Source organism: Leopardus geoffroyi, chromosome B1, assembly GCF_018350155.1.
Source record: "Leopardus geoffroyi isolate Oge1 chromosome B1, O.geoffroyi_Oge1_pat1.0, whole genome shotgun sequence".
NCBI lineage: Eukaryota > Metazoa > Chordata > Mammalia > Carnivora > Felidae > Leopardus > Leopardus geoffroyi.
This window is the reverse complement of record NC_059327.1, coordinates 74485501-74502373: the sequence shown is the minus strand read 5'-3', so window position 1 is coordinate 74502373 and position 16873 is coordinate 74485501. Positions and strand designations below refer to the sequence as shown.

The window sequence follows — 16873 nt, the reverse complement described above, 5'->3', positions numbered from 1 at the left end:
TGTCTGTCTGGGAAACTCTTTATTTCTCCTTCTATTCTGAATGATAGCCTTGCTGGATAAAGGATTCTTGGCTGCAGATTTTTCCCTTTGAGCACTTTGAATACATCATGCCATTTCCTCCTAGCCTGAAAAGTTTCTGCTGAAAAATTAGTTGATAGCCTTATGGGGTTTTTTTTTTTGTACATACGTAGCTATCTTCTTTTCTTTTGCAACCTTAAAAAATTTTTTGTCACTATTTTTTGCTATTTTAATTACTATATCCACTTGGTGTGGACCTCCTTTGGTTGAATTTGTCAGGCGAGCTCTGTGCCTCCTGAATATGGATATCTGTTTCCCTCCCCATATTCAGGAAGTTTTCAGCTGTCACTTCTTCAAATACATTTTCTGCCTCCCTTTCTCTCCCTTCCCTTCTGGGATCTGTATAATGCAAATGTTAGTACGCTTGATGGAGTCACTGAGTTGTCTAAGTCTGTTGTCATTATTCAGTGTTGTTTGTCTCTCACCTGTTCACCTTGATTGCTTTCCATTACTCTGTTATCCAGGTCACTGATAATATTTCTCTGCGTCTTGTAGCCTGCTTATTCCATCTAGTATATTTTTAATTTCACTTATTGAGTTCTTCATCTCTGATGTGTTAGTTTTTATTTCTTTGTCAAGGACCTCTGATGTCCTCTACCCTTTTCTAAAGTCCAGTGAGTATCTTTATGATCATGACTTTAAATTCCGTATCAGGTATATTACTCATTTCTGTTTCGCTTAGATCTCCTGCTGTAATTTTGTTCTGTTCTTTCATTTGGGACGTATTTCTCTTTCTCCTCACTTTGTCTACCTCTCTATGTCTGTTTCTCTGTGTTAGAAAATCAGCTACCTCTTCTGCTCTTGAGAGTAGGGGCTTTATGAAGAGGTTCTGAGGTGCCCTGGAGTGCAGTGTCCCCTGTTCACCAGAACCTGGCATTTAAGTGTCTCTGAGTCACTTTTCCTTTCAGTTCAGATATTTGCGCTGACTCTCTGCCTGTTGAGGGCTGTGCTTGCTGTCTGTGATGTTAGTAAGACCCAGGCAGGCTGGCTCTGGGGGACCTGGCCACAGAAGGGCTCAGGGAGCAGGGCCACAGCATTAGCAAAAATTATGCTTAGTGCAGGATCAAGGCCATCAGGCTTGGAATGGACGAGTCTCTGGAGAACTTGTGGAGACATACTGCTAGCAGGTTAGGTAGCAAGTATCCATGCAGCATCCCTTCCTGGAGGTGGCTCTGTTTATGCTGGTGGCAGAGGAGGGAAATGGCACCGGGTAGCTCTTTTGTTCCTAGAGAAGTCCCCCCAACACACTCCCTTCCAGCTGGCCCAGCTGACTTTTAAAGCTCTAGCCTTCCAAGTCCTGCTGGCTGTCCAAACTCACAGAATTAAGCCCCTCTGGTTTTCAAGGCAAGATGTTACAGGAATTCATTTTTCCCTTATGGGCTCCCTGGCGTTTTTCCCCTCTCTGTGGCAGCAGCTCCCTCCCTCCTGTGGGCAGCTCCAGACCCGTTTCTGCCTTTCTTAACCTCTCCAATGTGGCTTTTCTACATGTAGTTGTGGAGGTTGTTCTGAGTCTTCAGATCAGTCTCTGGTTTATTTACTAGGATGTGAGTGATATCTAGTTGTAAATGTGGGACAGGATGATCCTAGAGTCCTCTTACTCCACCAGTTTCCCAAGCCTTTCTCGTCTGTGGGGTATTTTTTTTCAAAAGCTCCCTAGTTAGTTCTAAGATGCAGAGAAGGTTGAGAATCATTGGCATATGTGAATGAAACATTCCGTGCTTCTCAGGGCTTTGCTGTATACTCTTTAGAAATGAAACACCAACAATAAAACCTTTATTAGGTACTTCTATGTTAATTTATCTCCAATTTGACCCACTGAAAGGGTTTAAGAAACTAGTACTGAGCTTGCACTTTTTTGGTCGTAGAATATATTAACTCTCCAGGTCAGTTCTAGCCTCCTTGTTTTGGCTTTGCATTTCTCTTCATGTTACAAGGCTAATTCTGCTTTTCAGGTGCATTCTAGCACATAATGGATCAAGACAATCACTTACTATAAAATAAATGCACTTTGGGGTGCCTGGGTGGCTCAGTTAGTTAAGCATCTGACTCAATTTCGGCTCAGGTCATGATCTCAAGGTTTGTGAGATCAAGCCCTACATCTGGCTCTGGACTGACAGTGTGGAGCCTGCTTGGTATTCTTTCTCTCTTTCTTTGTTCCTCCTCCACTAGAACACTTACTGTCTCTCTCTCTCTCTCAAAATAAATAAATAGACTTAAAAAAATAATAGATGCACTTTTACTGTTAGTATGTACAGCACTATCACAATCACATGTAGTATTAAATGCTCAGCTTTGATCGTCTCCTAAAATAGGAGTATGAATTTAGAATGTATTTGGAATTACCAAGGAAGGAAAGAAAAGGAGCATGACTTTGTGGTTGCTTTATCAAATAAAAAGTGAATAAAATGTGTTCACCTTTTTGTTCATGAATATAGTAATAAACCTAACCTCCTGTAGATATGTAGTTCTTCTGCATGAGGATGATTTTTGATCGTCTCCAAAGAAATAACATCATAATTGGGGGTGTGATATACATATATTGGATTTAAAAAAATTTTTTTTAATTTATATCTCCGCATTCTTTCTTTCTTTTTTTTTTTTTTTTAATAATTTATTGTCAAGTTAGCTAACATATAGTATATACAGTGTGCTCTTGCTTCCTGGATAGATTCCCGTGATTCATTGCTTACATAAAACACCCAGTGCTCATCCCAACAGGTGCACTCCTCAATGCCCACCTTCCAGTTTTCCCGTCTCCCCTTTCCCCCCTCCCCCCCCCCCCCCCCCGCCCCTGTCAACCCTCAGTTTGTTCTGTGTATTTAAGAGTCTCTTATGGTTTGCCTCCTTTGTTTGAAACTATTTTTTCCCCTTCCCTTCCCCCATGGTCTTCTGTTAAGTTTCTCAAATTCCACATATCAGCATTGTTTCTAAAGATTGAACTATATAAAGTGTGTGTCCATACTTATTTTCTGACTTGGAAATAATTTGGTGCTGGCTGGAGCAGGTTTGTACTGACCTGTAAGAGCTGTTTGTTAAATTTCCAAGAATTTTATAAGCCAGCTGTTAAATACAGACATTATATAAAAATTAAGATTTATAAACTTAAAATATATATATTAAAAACAGTAAATACTTAAAACTTGTCAGTTCCTAAATATTTTACTATTATCTGTACTCTTGAGGTTATTTGTGTCTGTGGTATTTCTCTGGTAGAAATACTATATAATGATGTGCTACTGCACATCTCATCCCATCTCTGGAATCAGTGGGGTCATGTTGGAAGCTTGAAATTGGCCATAGTGAGAGCATTGACACCCTGAAAATTAATGCAGAGAAGCCTCAATAAAATGGAGGTAGAGGCCAGAAGGGGGAGCTCTCATGCCCTACCACTCATCATCAATTGTAGACCCCAACAGGGAGAGAGTACCTTCCTGATGAGAACAACCTATGCTTCACTACCCCAGCGGAAAGATTTTTCTTGTTGCCCAGCAACAGCCCAGCCAATGAGAGACTGTCACAACTCAGCCAATGAAAAGCCACTAAGACCCCCAGTTTATTTCAGTAGACTTTTTGTATATAACAGCCCCTCCTAACTCCCCCCCCCCCCTTTTTCAATAAAAGAATGTTCCTCTTCTTTGTTCTCTGGACTTGCCCATATTTTAGCTATGTTTTTGCTTGTAGCTTACATGTTCTGAATTGCAGTTCTCTACTATTCCTGAATAAATTCATTTTGCTGGTAAAGTAACTGGATCTTTTATTTTTAAGGTAACATCATGGAAATGGACAAACATCACATATTAGGGCTTTTAAAAAATTATTATTTTTAATTTGGAGAACTGGTTGTTAAACATTCACAAGGCACAGTATTGGAAGCATCTTTCTTTTATTCAGTTAATGCCTACTGTGGGGTAGGTACTCTTTATCAGTTGTTTGAATATATCTTCCCTTAAGTATTATTTAAGATGTATATATTTTCTTAATTTTATACATGAGAAATATAAGATTAACAAAGATCACAAAACAACTATATTGTAGATATGGTATTTTAACTTAAGTCTCTCATTGCAAAGTCCTTACCCTTCTCATTATATCATGCTGTTTTTCTGATGCTTTGGAATATGTTTTTAAAGAGGTAACATTTGAGCTGAGCCTTAAATTATGGGCAGGATTTTACTAGATTTGAAGATGAAAGAACATTTTAAACATTGGAAACCATTTGAGCAAATGTTTGCAGATTTCATTCCAGAAATGGCAGGTAGATTTATTGGTAGAAGCTCTTTAGAAGGGTAAAAGTTAAGAGAAATAAAGCCTGAAAATTGATTGGACCCTATTGTGGAGGACCTTGTCTTAGTCCATTCTGGCTGCTATAACAGAACAGATTAGGTGGATTTTAAACAACAGAAATTTATTTTTCACAATTCTGGAGATTGGAAGTTCAAGATCAGGTGCCAGCAAAGTTCAGTTCTGGTGAAAGCCCTCTTCTAGGGAGCTCTCTTGGGCCTCTAAGAACACTAATTCCATCCATCCTTTCAAAGGACCTTCTAAAGGACTCACCTCCTAATATCACATTGGGTAATAGGATTTTAACATGTGAATTTGGGGAGTGGTGGATACAAACACTCAGACCTTCTCAAACCTTAAATGACATGGATCTTAGAAGAGATTCTAACTTTATTTCTAAAGGACATAATCCTCAAAGCCTTTTGTATAATTATTTTGAGTATTTAATTTAAATTCAAATTCAAATTCAAGTTTAATTTAAATTTAAATTCAAATTCAGTTTCAGTTTAAAGCATGAATGAAGTGGGGCGCCTGGGTGGCTCAGTCGGTTGAGCGTCCGACTTCGGCTCAGGTCATGATCTCACGGTCTGTGCTGACAGCTCAGAGCCTGGAGCCTGTTTCAGATTCTGTGTCTCCCTCTCTCTCTGCCCCTCCCCTGTTCACGCTCTGTCTCTCTCTGTCTCAAAAACAAATAAACGTTAAAAAAAATAAATAAAAAATAAATTAATTAAAAAAAAAAAAAGCAAAAAAAAAAAAAAAAAGCATGAGTGAAGTACCGTGAACGGATTTTGTCCTGAAAGATGGCATGGAGTTTTTGGTGTTGAGCCCCTGCCAATTTATGTATTGGCTATTAATTTTCACTTCTATAAATAATGTTTTGTAAATGATGTTTCTAAAAGTAGGTCATTCTTTGGGGCACCTGGGTGGCGCAGTCGGTTAAGCGTCCGACTTCAGCCAGGTCACGATCTCGCGGTCCGTGAGTTCGAGCCCCGCGTCAGGCTCTGGGCTGGGGGCTCAGAGCCTGGAGCCTGTTTCCGATTCTGTGTCTCCCTCTCTCTCTGCCCCTCCCCCGTTCATGCTCTGTCTCTCTCTGTCCCAAAAATAAATAAACGTTGAAAAAAAAAAATTTAAAAGTAGGTCATTCTTTGTGGGTAAGTGAATAGATAATAGATGGAATATTTATATTTTTTTTTGGCAAATGACTATTCCTATTAACCTCATTCATGGCATAAAGTGGTATTAGTTTATCATACTTTTTATTTTCAGAACATTTGTTATAAACTAAAACAACACATGGTTTTACTGCTATAATTTTATCTGCTGTGTCTGTATCATTAACTGTTTGTCCCTCCTCCCCCGTCTCTTTTGCAGTGTTCTTTGCCTTTTAATGTTCCATTGGATGCTCCTCTTCAGTTTCTCTTGTCACTCTTATCAATTCATGCCATCTACATCTACATCCCTGGATTGATAACTCCCAGATTTATGTCTTCATTCTGAGACTCTAGTCCTGATTTTGAAATTTCTAATGTACTAGTGGACTTGGATACCCCACAAACATCTTAAATTCAGAACATCTACAACTCATTTTCTGACCTTCCCAAAGGCAGATAAACCTCCACTTTTCCCACTTTGAGTGACATGGTGGTCTTTCTAACTGTCCAAGCCACAAATTGGGTATGGGTCAGGAGGAGGCATAGGTCATCCTAGATGTTTCTTCCTTTCTTATTTTCAGCAGTCTCATCACTCTGTAAGTCTCTTCTGACTTTTAAATAACTCTTGAATCTACTTTTTTCCATTCCCATAACCTTAATTTAGATCATTATTATTTCTTAGTAGACTGTGAAATAGTGTCTTAAATAGTTTTCTGTGTGCAGTCTTTCCTACTTTCCGTTCAGTCTAACCTCCCACTAGATCAACAATAATTGATCAGGCTCTCCTGCTACTTTTTCCTTATCCCTTTCAAGATGAAGTCCAAGCTGTCTGGCATTATGAAGCCCATCATGAGAGGCTGCTGCATACTTTTCTAGCCTCATTATTATTATTATTTTAAAAACTTCTAATTTTGGTGTGCCTGGGTGGCTCAGTCTTTTAAGTGTCTGATTCTTAATTTTGACTCAGGTCATGATCTCATCATCTTGTGATCTCATGGCTCTTGTAAGATCAAGCCCCATGTCAGACTTCACACTATCAGTGTAGATTCTCTCTTCTTTCTGCCCCTCTCCAACTCACGTGCACACATGCACTATCAATCTGTCTCTCAAACTAAGTAAGTAAACACTAAAAAAATTCTAATTTTGATAAGATTTCATACTGAAAACTTAAACTCTTTACCCAAATTCACTAACTATTGTTTTGTCCCATTTAATTTAACATTTTTTCTCTTGGTATATACAACTTCTTTTTTGAACCATTTGAGAGTGATTTGCAGACGTTATGTGCCTTTCTTCCTAAGAACAACTTTCTCTTATATAACCTCAATATATTTATCAAAATTAGAAAATGTAATTAAAAATAGATACTGTGCTATTGTTTAATCCACAGTTGTTCTGATAACATGCTCTACAGCTGTTTTTTCCCTTGTTTGTGAACCAATCCATATTGTATATCATACTTAGCTGTCATTTAAGACTCTTCTTATGTACAACATTCATCTATTTTTGTTTCTTATGAGCTTAAGCTTTTTAAATGTACAGGACAGTTTTTGTACTATTTCCTTGATTTTCTTAAAACATTTTTTAATGTTTATTTTTGAGAGAGAAAGTGAGCATGAGTGGGGGAGGGGCACAGAGAAAGAGGGAGACAGAAGATCTGAAGCAGGCTCCGTGCTGACCGTGCAAAGCCCAGAGTGGGGCTTGAACCCACAAATTGTGAGATCATGACCTGAGCCGAAGTCCTATGCTCAACCGACTGAGCCACCCAGGCGCCCCTCCTTAATTTTTGATGTTTATTATTATTTCCTTCCTATTGCTTGCTTTGAATTTAATTCTCTCCTTTTTTTATTTTCTTAAGGTACAACCTTAGATCATTGGTTTAAGATCTTCTATTCAAATGTAAGCATGTAAAGCTATAATTGCTCTCTAAGCATTGATTTAGGAGTATCACACGAACATTGTTGTTTTTCTTATCATTTCAGCTCAACATATTTTCTTTCATAATTTCTTCTTTGTCCCATTAATTACTTAGATGTGTTATTTAATTTCCGAATTTTGGCGAGGGGGCAGTTCATGGATATCTTATTATGATTGATTGTAAATTAATTCCCCTGTGTTCAGAGTACATACTCTGTATGGTTTTAGTATTTTAAAATTTAATTTATTGAGGCTTGTTTATGCCCCCAAATATGATCTGTTTTGCTAAACATGTCATGTTCATGTGAAAATAATGTATATCCTGCCATTAGTGAGTCTACTATAAATAGTAGACAAGGTGGCTGATAGTGTTCAGATCTTCTGTGTCTATGCAAATTTTCTTTGTCTAGTTCTTTTAATTGCTGTGAGAGTAGTGGTAAAATCTCTAATTGTGATTATGGACTTGTGTGTTTCTCCCTTTAATTCTGTCAGTGTTTGTTTCATTTATTTTGAAGCTCTGTTATTGGGACCAACGTACACATTTCTGATTGTTATATATCCCTGATGAACTGATCCTTTTATCATTATGAGATGTCCCTCTTAGCTCTGGTAATGAAGAGAAGGCTTTCTTCATATCTGTTTTAGTCAGGTATTAATAAAGCTGCATTGACTTTGTAGGTCACCATCGTCTCTTGCTTAGATTATTCTGTTAGCCTCCTGATTGTTCTCTTTGCTTCTGCCTTTGCTCACTTTTGGTTTAATTCAACACAGCAGGAAAAGCGTGATCCTTTTAAAACACAAGTCAGATCATTTCATTCTTATGTTCAGAACCCTAAAGTGGCTTTTTATTTCACTGAAAATAAAATCCAAAGCTCTTATAATGGTCTCTAAAGCCACACATGTCCTTGCCACTGGCTGCCTCTTGACATTTCCTGCTCTTCTTCCCTTGCCCTCCCTCAAGCCACGCGGCCTTCTTGTCTTTGCTTGAAAAGCTGAGCTGCTTCTCACTGTCTCGTCTTTGTATTTACTACTCCCTCTGTCTGGAATGCTTTACTCCGAAATAATTGTATGGCTTTCTTCCTCACTTTATTCAGGTCTTAACAAAAATATTAAAACTTCTGAAGTTTTCCCTGATATATGTGCACATATACATGCCCATTAGCACTTACAACTGTATGACATATATATTTATTTGTTTTTTCCCCTAACTAGAATGTAAGGTTTATGAGGGTGGAGAGTCTTGTCTGTTTTGTTCACCATTTCTATCCTGTGTCCCGTGTCCTGTTTGAAATTGTACCTGGCACGTTAGAGAGCTCAATAAGTTAGTTGAACCCGTGAGTATATGAATGAGTAATCACCATTCTAACCAATTTGCTTTACTTGCAGTTTCTAGACTATACCAGCTTCTTTTCCACTATGCTCCTATTATTCCGTCTATTTAGAATCTTTTCTTTACTCTGTCCCCCTCTGTTACCCCACAAGATCCAGCTTAGATACCACTTCTGATTCCCTCTTGGTGTTCACCACATTGTTAAGTGCTTCCTTCTGGTGTTCACCACATTGTATTATAATTATTTCCTAAATATACAATACACTTTAAATTTCTGTAAGCCCAAGACCTTATTTCTATTTTTATTTTATCCCTTGCACATTGCCTAGAAGATAGTAAATACTTGTTGAATCACCAGCTGTTTCTAGGAGGAAGAGGAGTAAGAACTTTCTTACAGCTTGAAAAAGTGATGACTATTTAGATAGCTAGATCTTAGTCATGAAGATTGGATTAGAAACCAAAGAACCTAGTGTCTCTTATTTGCAAGAAGCAGACACTTAACTCCAGCAGCCACAAATAATCCAGGTGTATTGTAAGAATCTAGTAGTAGTGAGGAAAATAGGAATCTCAAAAGAATCCAAGATGACAAGAACATTCAGGATGCCAGTGGAAAAAGGAATGTCTTTTCAAGAGATGATGCTGGGAAAACTGGATTATCCACATGCAAAAGAATGAAGTTGGACACTTATACACAGAGTAGCTCAAAATGAATCAAAGATCTAAATGTAAGACCTAAAACCATATAACTCTTAAAAAGAAAACCTTCATGGCATTGGATTTGGCAAATTTTTCCTGAATATGGTACCAGAAGCACTGGAAACAAAAGTAAAAATAGACAAATTGACTACATCAAAACTGGAAATTTCTATGCATCAAAGGATACAATGAACAGAGTGGAAAGGCACCCTATGGAATGGGAGAAAATATTGGCAAACCATATATCTGATGTGGTTAATACCAGAATATAGAAAGAACTCCTGTAACTCAAAATAAAAACACACCCCGATTAAAAAACTGAGCAAAGGACTTAAATAGACATTTCTCCAAATGCATGATATGCACATGGCCAACAAGCATCTGAAAAGGTGCTTGATAGCACTAATCAGAGAAATGTAAGTCAAAACCACAATGAGGTGTTGCCTCTTAGTTATTAGGATAGTTACAACCAAAAAACTGGTAAATAGTGCTGGTGAATATATGAAGTAATTGGAACTTTTGTGTACCGTTGGCGGGAATATAAAATGACACAACTATTGTGGAAATCTGTTTCTTCCAGAATTTAAACATAGAATTACCATATGATCTAGTAATCCCACTTCTGGGCATATTTCCAAAAGAATTGAAAACAGAACCGTGAAGAGATACCTACATACCCGTGTTTATAGACTCATTGTTCACAATAGCCAAGAGGTAGAAGCAACCTAAGCGTCCATTGTTGAATGAATGGATAAATAGAATGTGGTATATACATACAATGGGATATTCATCTTTAAAAAGGAAAAATTCTGGTGCATGTTACAATCTAGATGAATCTTGACATTGTGCTAAATGAAATAGGCCAGTCACAAAGTCAAATACTATATGATTTCATTGATACGAGGTATCCAGAGTAGTCACATTCACAGAAACAGAAAGTAGGATGATACTTGCCAAGGGCTTGGGGGAGAGGGGAATGGAGAGTTGTTGTTTAATGTGTGTAGAGTTTCAGTTTTGTAAGATGAAGAAGTTCTGGAGATTGGTTGTACAACAGTGTGAATACATTTAATAGTACTGAACTATACACTTAGAAATGGTTAAGATGGTAAATTTTATGGTATGTGTTTTTATCACAATTCTGTCTGTCTATGTATCTATTTATATATGTATATATGTGTGTATTTATTTATTTTCCTTTGGGGGAGTTTATTTCCCGGTTAGAAAAGGAGCAGGGTCAGGTTCTTGGGCATTCTAGGCTCAGGCCTGACAGAGGAGGTAAGGGGAGGGGGAGGCACAGGGGTGGGCTCCCACTGTGTCCACTTGGTCCCACAGTTGTCCTGGCTGGATCCGGAGAGGGCATGTCAGGGACGGTGGCACCAAGCCTGGGGGCAGAGGTGGCAGGCCAGGGGGCCCAGAGGATGGCACATATGGAGACACTGACAGGCCAGGCACACGACTCCAGGCTGGCAGGCCCAGGTGGGATAAGTAAGGCTCGGCCACTGACCTTGTCCAGAGGGGGCTGTCTGCTGGGACCATGGGCTCCGGCACTGCCCGCTGGGACAGAGAAAGCAGGGGCTTCAGGACACCTGGCCTCCTAGGTTAGAATGGAGACTACTTCAGTTTTGGCAGTTTGGCTTTCCCCAAGCCCCTGGAGCCGTCCCCACAGCCCTGGCTCAGGGAGGGGGCTGGCTAATCCCCGGCAGGCAGGAGAGCAACAGCAGCACGTCCCACACACCTCCCCAGGGCCTCAGGAATTGCCGATGGGGCTGGGACGGGGGAGATCATGTGCTCATGCGGACGTAGGAGGTTAGAGGTTAGTGACGGCCCCCACAGCACATGTTCTACATGTTAAGGCATCATGGTTAGATGGTTACTAACAGTGTTGGATTAATTGACTGGACACAGGTGAAAGCTGGAAGGTGGCTGGCCCCCAGGAAGCCTCCAGTTATGCACCCCACCCCATTCCCACCCTGGAAGAAGAGAAAGAACAGGATTCAGGGCAACTGCAAAGGCCCACAAGGATCTGAGCACCCCATGAGATTCCCTTGGAAAAGCCGGGACTTCAGATCAGGCTAGGACAGGTAGGGGAACCTGAAGGTATGGAAGGGAAGGTGGAGACCTGGGCTGGAGGCTCCCTCTCTCCTCTACCCCCCAGCACAGGCAGAAGCAGCAAGGCGAGACCACCAAGGAGACTTCCATTCCTTTTTGATGGTAAGGTTCCACTCCCAAGACAGGTGGTCAGTCTTATCGTTGTCTGTGAAGCGAGACTTGATGTTGTAGCTGTCATGAGCCAGCATACCCTTGGGCGCCTCCTCCATGGAGGCCAGAAGCTCATACTCCTCTGCCTGGGGATCATAGCTTTCCATCAGGTACCAGGTGGTCGATGTTGTCAATCTTGACGCCTTTCCTGTACGTGTGCTGGATGTATTTCATGCCGGACGCAGTCTCCCAGTTCACATCTGGTATTCCATCCCCTCCTTCGGCACAAAGGACTGCTTCTTGAAGCTCTCCAGATCACTTATCAGGTCCAGCTCCAGAAGACCCAGGGCTGTACTGCACACCAGGATCAGGCGGGTCACAGCAACACTGGGGATTTGGGGGTCATCAGACACAGCTACGTGGCCCAACAGGGCCTCCTTGTACTTGCGCAGACTCTCGTCATCCTTGTCCAGCTCCTTGGATCCCTTGGATCTCTTGGATCCCCTTCTGGGTGGGTGGGGGGCGCTTATGGTTGACCACGTGTTCATCCTCCTCATTTTCAGCCGCAGTCTGTGCTAGCCACTGAGCTATGGGTTCCTGCTCAGCCATGCTCACACCTAGCTGACTCGGACACTGGAGGCTTGACCACGCTGCTCTCATGCTCCCTCCTGCACAGAATCCACCACAATTTTAAAAAAAGAATCTAAGAACAGAAGATTTTCATAAGGTCATACTTCAGAAAGGAAGAACTGGACACAGATAACATTGTCAATAAACTTTGACAAGCTTGATTAACACTTGTGAGCTAGCGTTTGGGAATGTTTAAGCTGTGACCTGTCATCTGCATAATTCTCCTCTTTGCTTTTCTTTTCCACTCATTTGTCTTCCAATACCCCCATTGACTAATTCTCTCAGCATCCCTTATTTACCCTTCAGAAAGAGTCTGATTAGCTCAGGACATTTCTCTTTCCTCTATTGGGCAATACTTTTCTAACCGGCCCTTCTCTTAGCTTGTGACCTGTGGATCAGCCAGCCTGTGTCAGGGGCTCTTCTTTGTTTCAATTACTGGGCACCCCTTAATTGGGGACTATGAAAGAAACAGTTCCTCTTAGTAGAGACCAGTGAATTTCTGTAAATTTATGCATAAAGTAGCCAGATATCCCCTAAACAAGACATTTCAAGTTCTTTTAAAATACATACTATTTTCGGGCATCTGGGTGGCTCAATCTGTGAAGCAAGTCTGACTTCAGCTTAGGTCATGATCTTGCAGTTTGTGAGTTCCAGCTCTGCATTGGGCTGTCTGCTGTCAGCACAGATCCCACTTCAGATCCTCTGTTCCCCTTTCTCTCTGCCCTCCGCCCTGCTCACGCTCTCTGTCTTTCTCAAAAATAAATAAAATACTTAAAAAATAGAATAGGTACTACCTTAGTAATAAGGAGCTCTCTCCTTTTCTCCACCATCGTGGTGCAGCTGACCGTTCCTCACCAGGTCTTCTCACAAGACTTTCAGGAACAGGCAATTCCTTGCCAAGAAATAAAAGCAGAATTGTCCCATCCGCCTGTTGATTCAGATGAAAACTGGTAATAAAATCAGGTACAACTCCAAACGGTGGCATTGGAGAAGAACCGAGCTGGGTCTATAAGGGATCGCACGTGAGATGGCACACATATTTATGCTGCCTGAAGGTCATGTGTTCTGTCCCATCCTTCTGTAAACCTCCCTACTACCTGAACAGCAGATGTTTTATCAGGGAAATGATTTTTCTCTGTTACTATGCTTCTATACCATAGGTTGGTTCAGTTATAAATATGTGAGACCTTTCAATTGAAAAAAAAAATAGAATAGTAATGAGGATATAGTGGATGCTGTGGTGCGTAGCCCATTTACTCCCTTTGGAACTAAAGCCCTCATTCCAAGAGTATTGCTTGCTTAGGGCTCATAGCTGAGTCTTCCCAGGAATTGCCTCTGCCAATGACAGTTGCCTTGTCCATGGTTATACCCCTAGAGGATAACCTGCACCTAATGATCAGTGGTAGAGATGTGGGGGTACAAGGGCCTGGCCGCCTTGCCTTAATTTGGACAACTGTAAAGAGCCATCTCAGCTTCAGCGGTCCCTGTGGTATTGGCCAACACATATAATGTTACAATAACATTGCTATTTTATCCAGTCTTACTGGCCTCTACTGAAGTACTTTACTGGAGATCTCTCCAGTACTTGTCTGAATGCAAACTTCTCTTTCACATCTATTTCAGAGACTCTTTCCCTTGGAATCCCCTCTAAAGTGGAGGAGTTTTGTTTTCCCTTTTTAAACTTTTGGAATCTTCTCTAATTTATTTTTCCCTTTACTTGCAAGCCTTAAGTAAGATTTAGTTTTACTGATTCCTCACTTGTTTGAAATCTGTGATAAGATGAACTCTGAAATAAGACTTTTAAAAAAAAAAATCAGTATTTGGGGGGGCGGCACCTAGGTGGCACAGTCAGTTGAGCCTCTCTTGATTTTGGCTCAGGTCATGATGCCAGGGTCATGGGATTGAGCCCCATGTTGGGCTCCGTGCAGAGCATGGATCCCGCTTGGGATTTTGTCTCTATCTCTAAAATAAGATAATTAAAAATAAATTTAAAAATCAGTAGTTTTTATAATGTATTTAGGAATGCAAGGAAATAAGTTTTTTGGTAAATGTTTTAATGTTTAATTAAATGATTAATGTTTAAATGTGTAAGGATTTTGCATTATTTTGAAAGTTCTTTTTTCATTGGCCTAACCAAATAGGTATTTCAGTTTGACATTTTAGTCTTTCATTATAACTGTCTCAAAATAATTAAAGTGCACTAATTTTGAAATATTGATAATTAACTTTTTTTTCTATTCCACACGTTTCCCCCTGGTTTGTTTTACTACAGTGATATCCACAAGAAGTAACAAATGTGTTATTCTGTACTCCTTGGATGGGACAAAGGAGAGAGTGGATGTGGAGCACAAATGCATAATGATGATTTTAACACCTTCCCAACTACAAATCTGACTTTTGGTGTAACTCATGGCACTCCTTGCCGTTCAATAAACATTTATTGAGAACCTTTTGCTTGCCAAATCCTGGGCTAATCTCTGAGCACACAGATATGGCTAAGAGTGTCTCCATCCTCAAGGACCTTACTTTATTCACTCAGATCTTTTTGTTCTTTTGCCCTAGGAATACAAACAGGGATACAAGGATGTAGAGATAGTCCATTTTTGTGCCAGATAGTATAAACATTATTAGGTATAAGATTTATCGTGATAAAAAGGTTTGTATAACGAGTAGAATGTAACATAAATGAGGATCTACGGGAAGCAGAACATTTCTGGAGCTGCCAAGAAATAGAGATTTGGCCTAGAATGACCCTAGGATTTATGTTATCCGTAACTATTCCGGTAGGTTTGGTATTAGAGGCTCCTAAAGAAAGAGGGGCACACGCTTGCTGTTCTAGGTATTTATTAAAGAGTCTAGTTGGGCTCCCAAACTAAATCAGTGGTGCTTTTCCCCAGAGCAGTGACTACCATATTTGTTTTTTATATTCTCTAGAATTTAGTAAGAATGCCTTACACATAACAAGCCTTCACTAAATGTTGGGTAAATTTGTCTACACCAGTGTTTTTCAAAGTGTGGCTTGGAGGCCCTAGAGGTCCCCAGGAATATTCCAGGGAGTCTACAAGGTAAAACTTTGAAACGTTACTGAGAAGACATTTGAATTGTTTGCATTTTTCATTGTTGTGTCGTTTGCACTGATGGTGCACAAGAATAGGTAAATAAAACTGCTGGTGTCTTAGCAGGAATCAAGGTGGTTGTCCCAAGCTGTAGGAGTAGTCATATTCTAGACCATTATGTACTTGCATTTAAAAAAAATTACCAGGGCACCTAGGTGGCTCAGTCAGTTAAGCGTCCGACTTCAGCGCAGGTCATGATCTCACGGCTTGTGAGTTCGAGCCCCTTGTCGGGCTCTGTGCTGACAGCTCAGAGCCTGGAGCATCTTCAGATTCTGTGTTTCTCTCTGTGTCTCTCTGCCCCTCCCCTACTGACACTCTGTCTCTCAAAAATAAATAAACATTAAAAAAAATTTTTTTTTAATTACCAACTTCACTTAAGAATGTCTTTAGTGAAGCAGTAAAAGTTTTCAATCTTATTAAGCCTTCTTAACATTCTGTGGGACAAAATGGGAAGTATGTATAAAGCACTCTTGCTGCATGACAAGGGTAGCTGAACTAACTGCAGAAGCAAACTGTGGCTATATTCAGACTTGGTTATTTAGGAGACATACTTTTGGAAAACCTGTTGCTGTAAGTAAAATAATGGACATTATTTTTTGCCAGCGGTCAAATTCAAGTTTTCCAGCAAAAATTAGAATTTTGGAAAATTTGAATCCAAAGACTGTTTTTGATAAAAATCAGATATAAAAGTAAGACTTTTTATTATATAAGGAACTGTGTCAATATTTGGATGATATGTGTAAGTCATCAAACCAATGTTTTCTAAATGACCAATGCATGATGTTACCAAATCATGCATATGTGAAAGACGCATTCAAAGTACAGGGTAGACCGATGAATTTTAATGCTATAGATTATGAAAGATGTTCATCATTATGGTATCATGCTTTTATACTCCACATTGTAGTTAACTTTTAAGACAGGACCACTTGCTGGGGCGCCTGGGTGGCTCAGTTGGTTAAGCGTCTGACCTTGGCTCAGGTCATGATCTCACGGCTTGTGGATTGGAGCCCCGCATTGGGCTCTGTGCTGATAGCTCGGAGCCTGGAGCCTACTTTGGATTTTGTGTCTCCCTCTGTCTCTGCCCCTCCCCTGTTCTCACTTTGTCTCTCTTTCTCTCTCCTTCTCTCTCAAAATAAATAAACATAATAACAAAAAATTTTTTTAAAAAATTGGCCACTTGTCAAGCTTTGATATAGTATCAAAAAAGTATATCCACAATTATTTGAAAAGACAGTAGCCACATAAGCCATGTTTTCTTCATATACTTCTACCAAAACAACATATTGCAACAGATTGAATGTGGGAATAGATAGAAGAGTCCAGCTGTCTTCTCATAAAGGCAGAAGAATTCAGAAATTTGCAAAACCATGTGACAGTGCTACTGTTCTCACTACAGTTTTATTGCTTTAAGTATAATTTTTTATGTTTTATTGCTTTAAGTATAATTATTTTCATATTAAGAATTTATGTTA

General features: G+C 39.9%; 1 protein-coding gene and 2 pseudogenes across 15 annotated transcripts in view; 2 read left to right on the top strand and 1 right to left on the bottom strand.

The window, feature by feature from the left end:
• The window catches only part of ARFIP1 (ADP ribosylation factor interacting protein 1), a 129016-nt gene that overhangs the window by 30076 nt on the left and 82067 nt on the right, over positions 1-16873 (top strand). The window lies entirely within an intron of this gene.
• Positions 11598-12912, bottom strand: LOC123583821 (annotated as a pseudogene).
• LOC123583815 lies at positions 12742-14120 on the top strand (annotated as a pseudogene).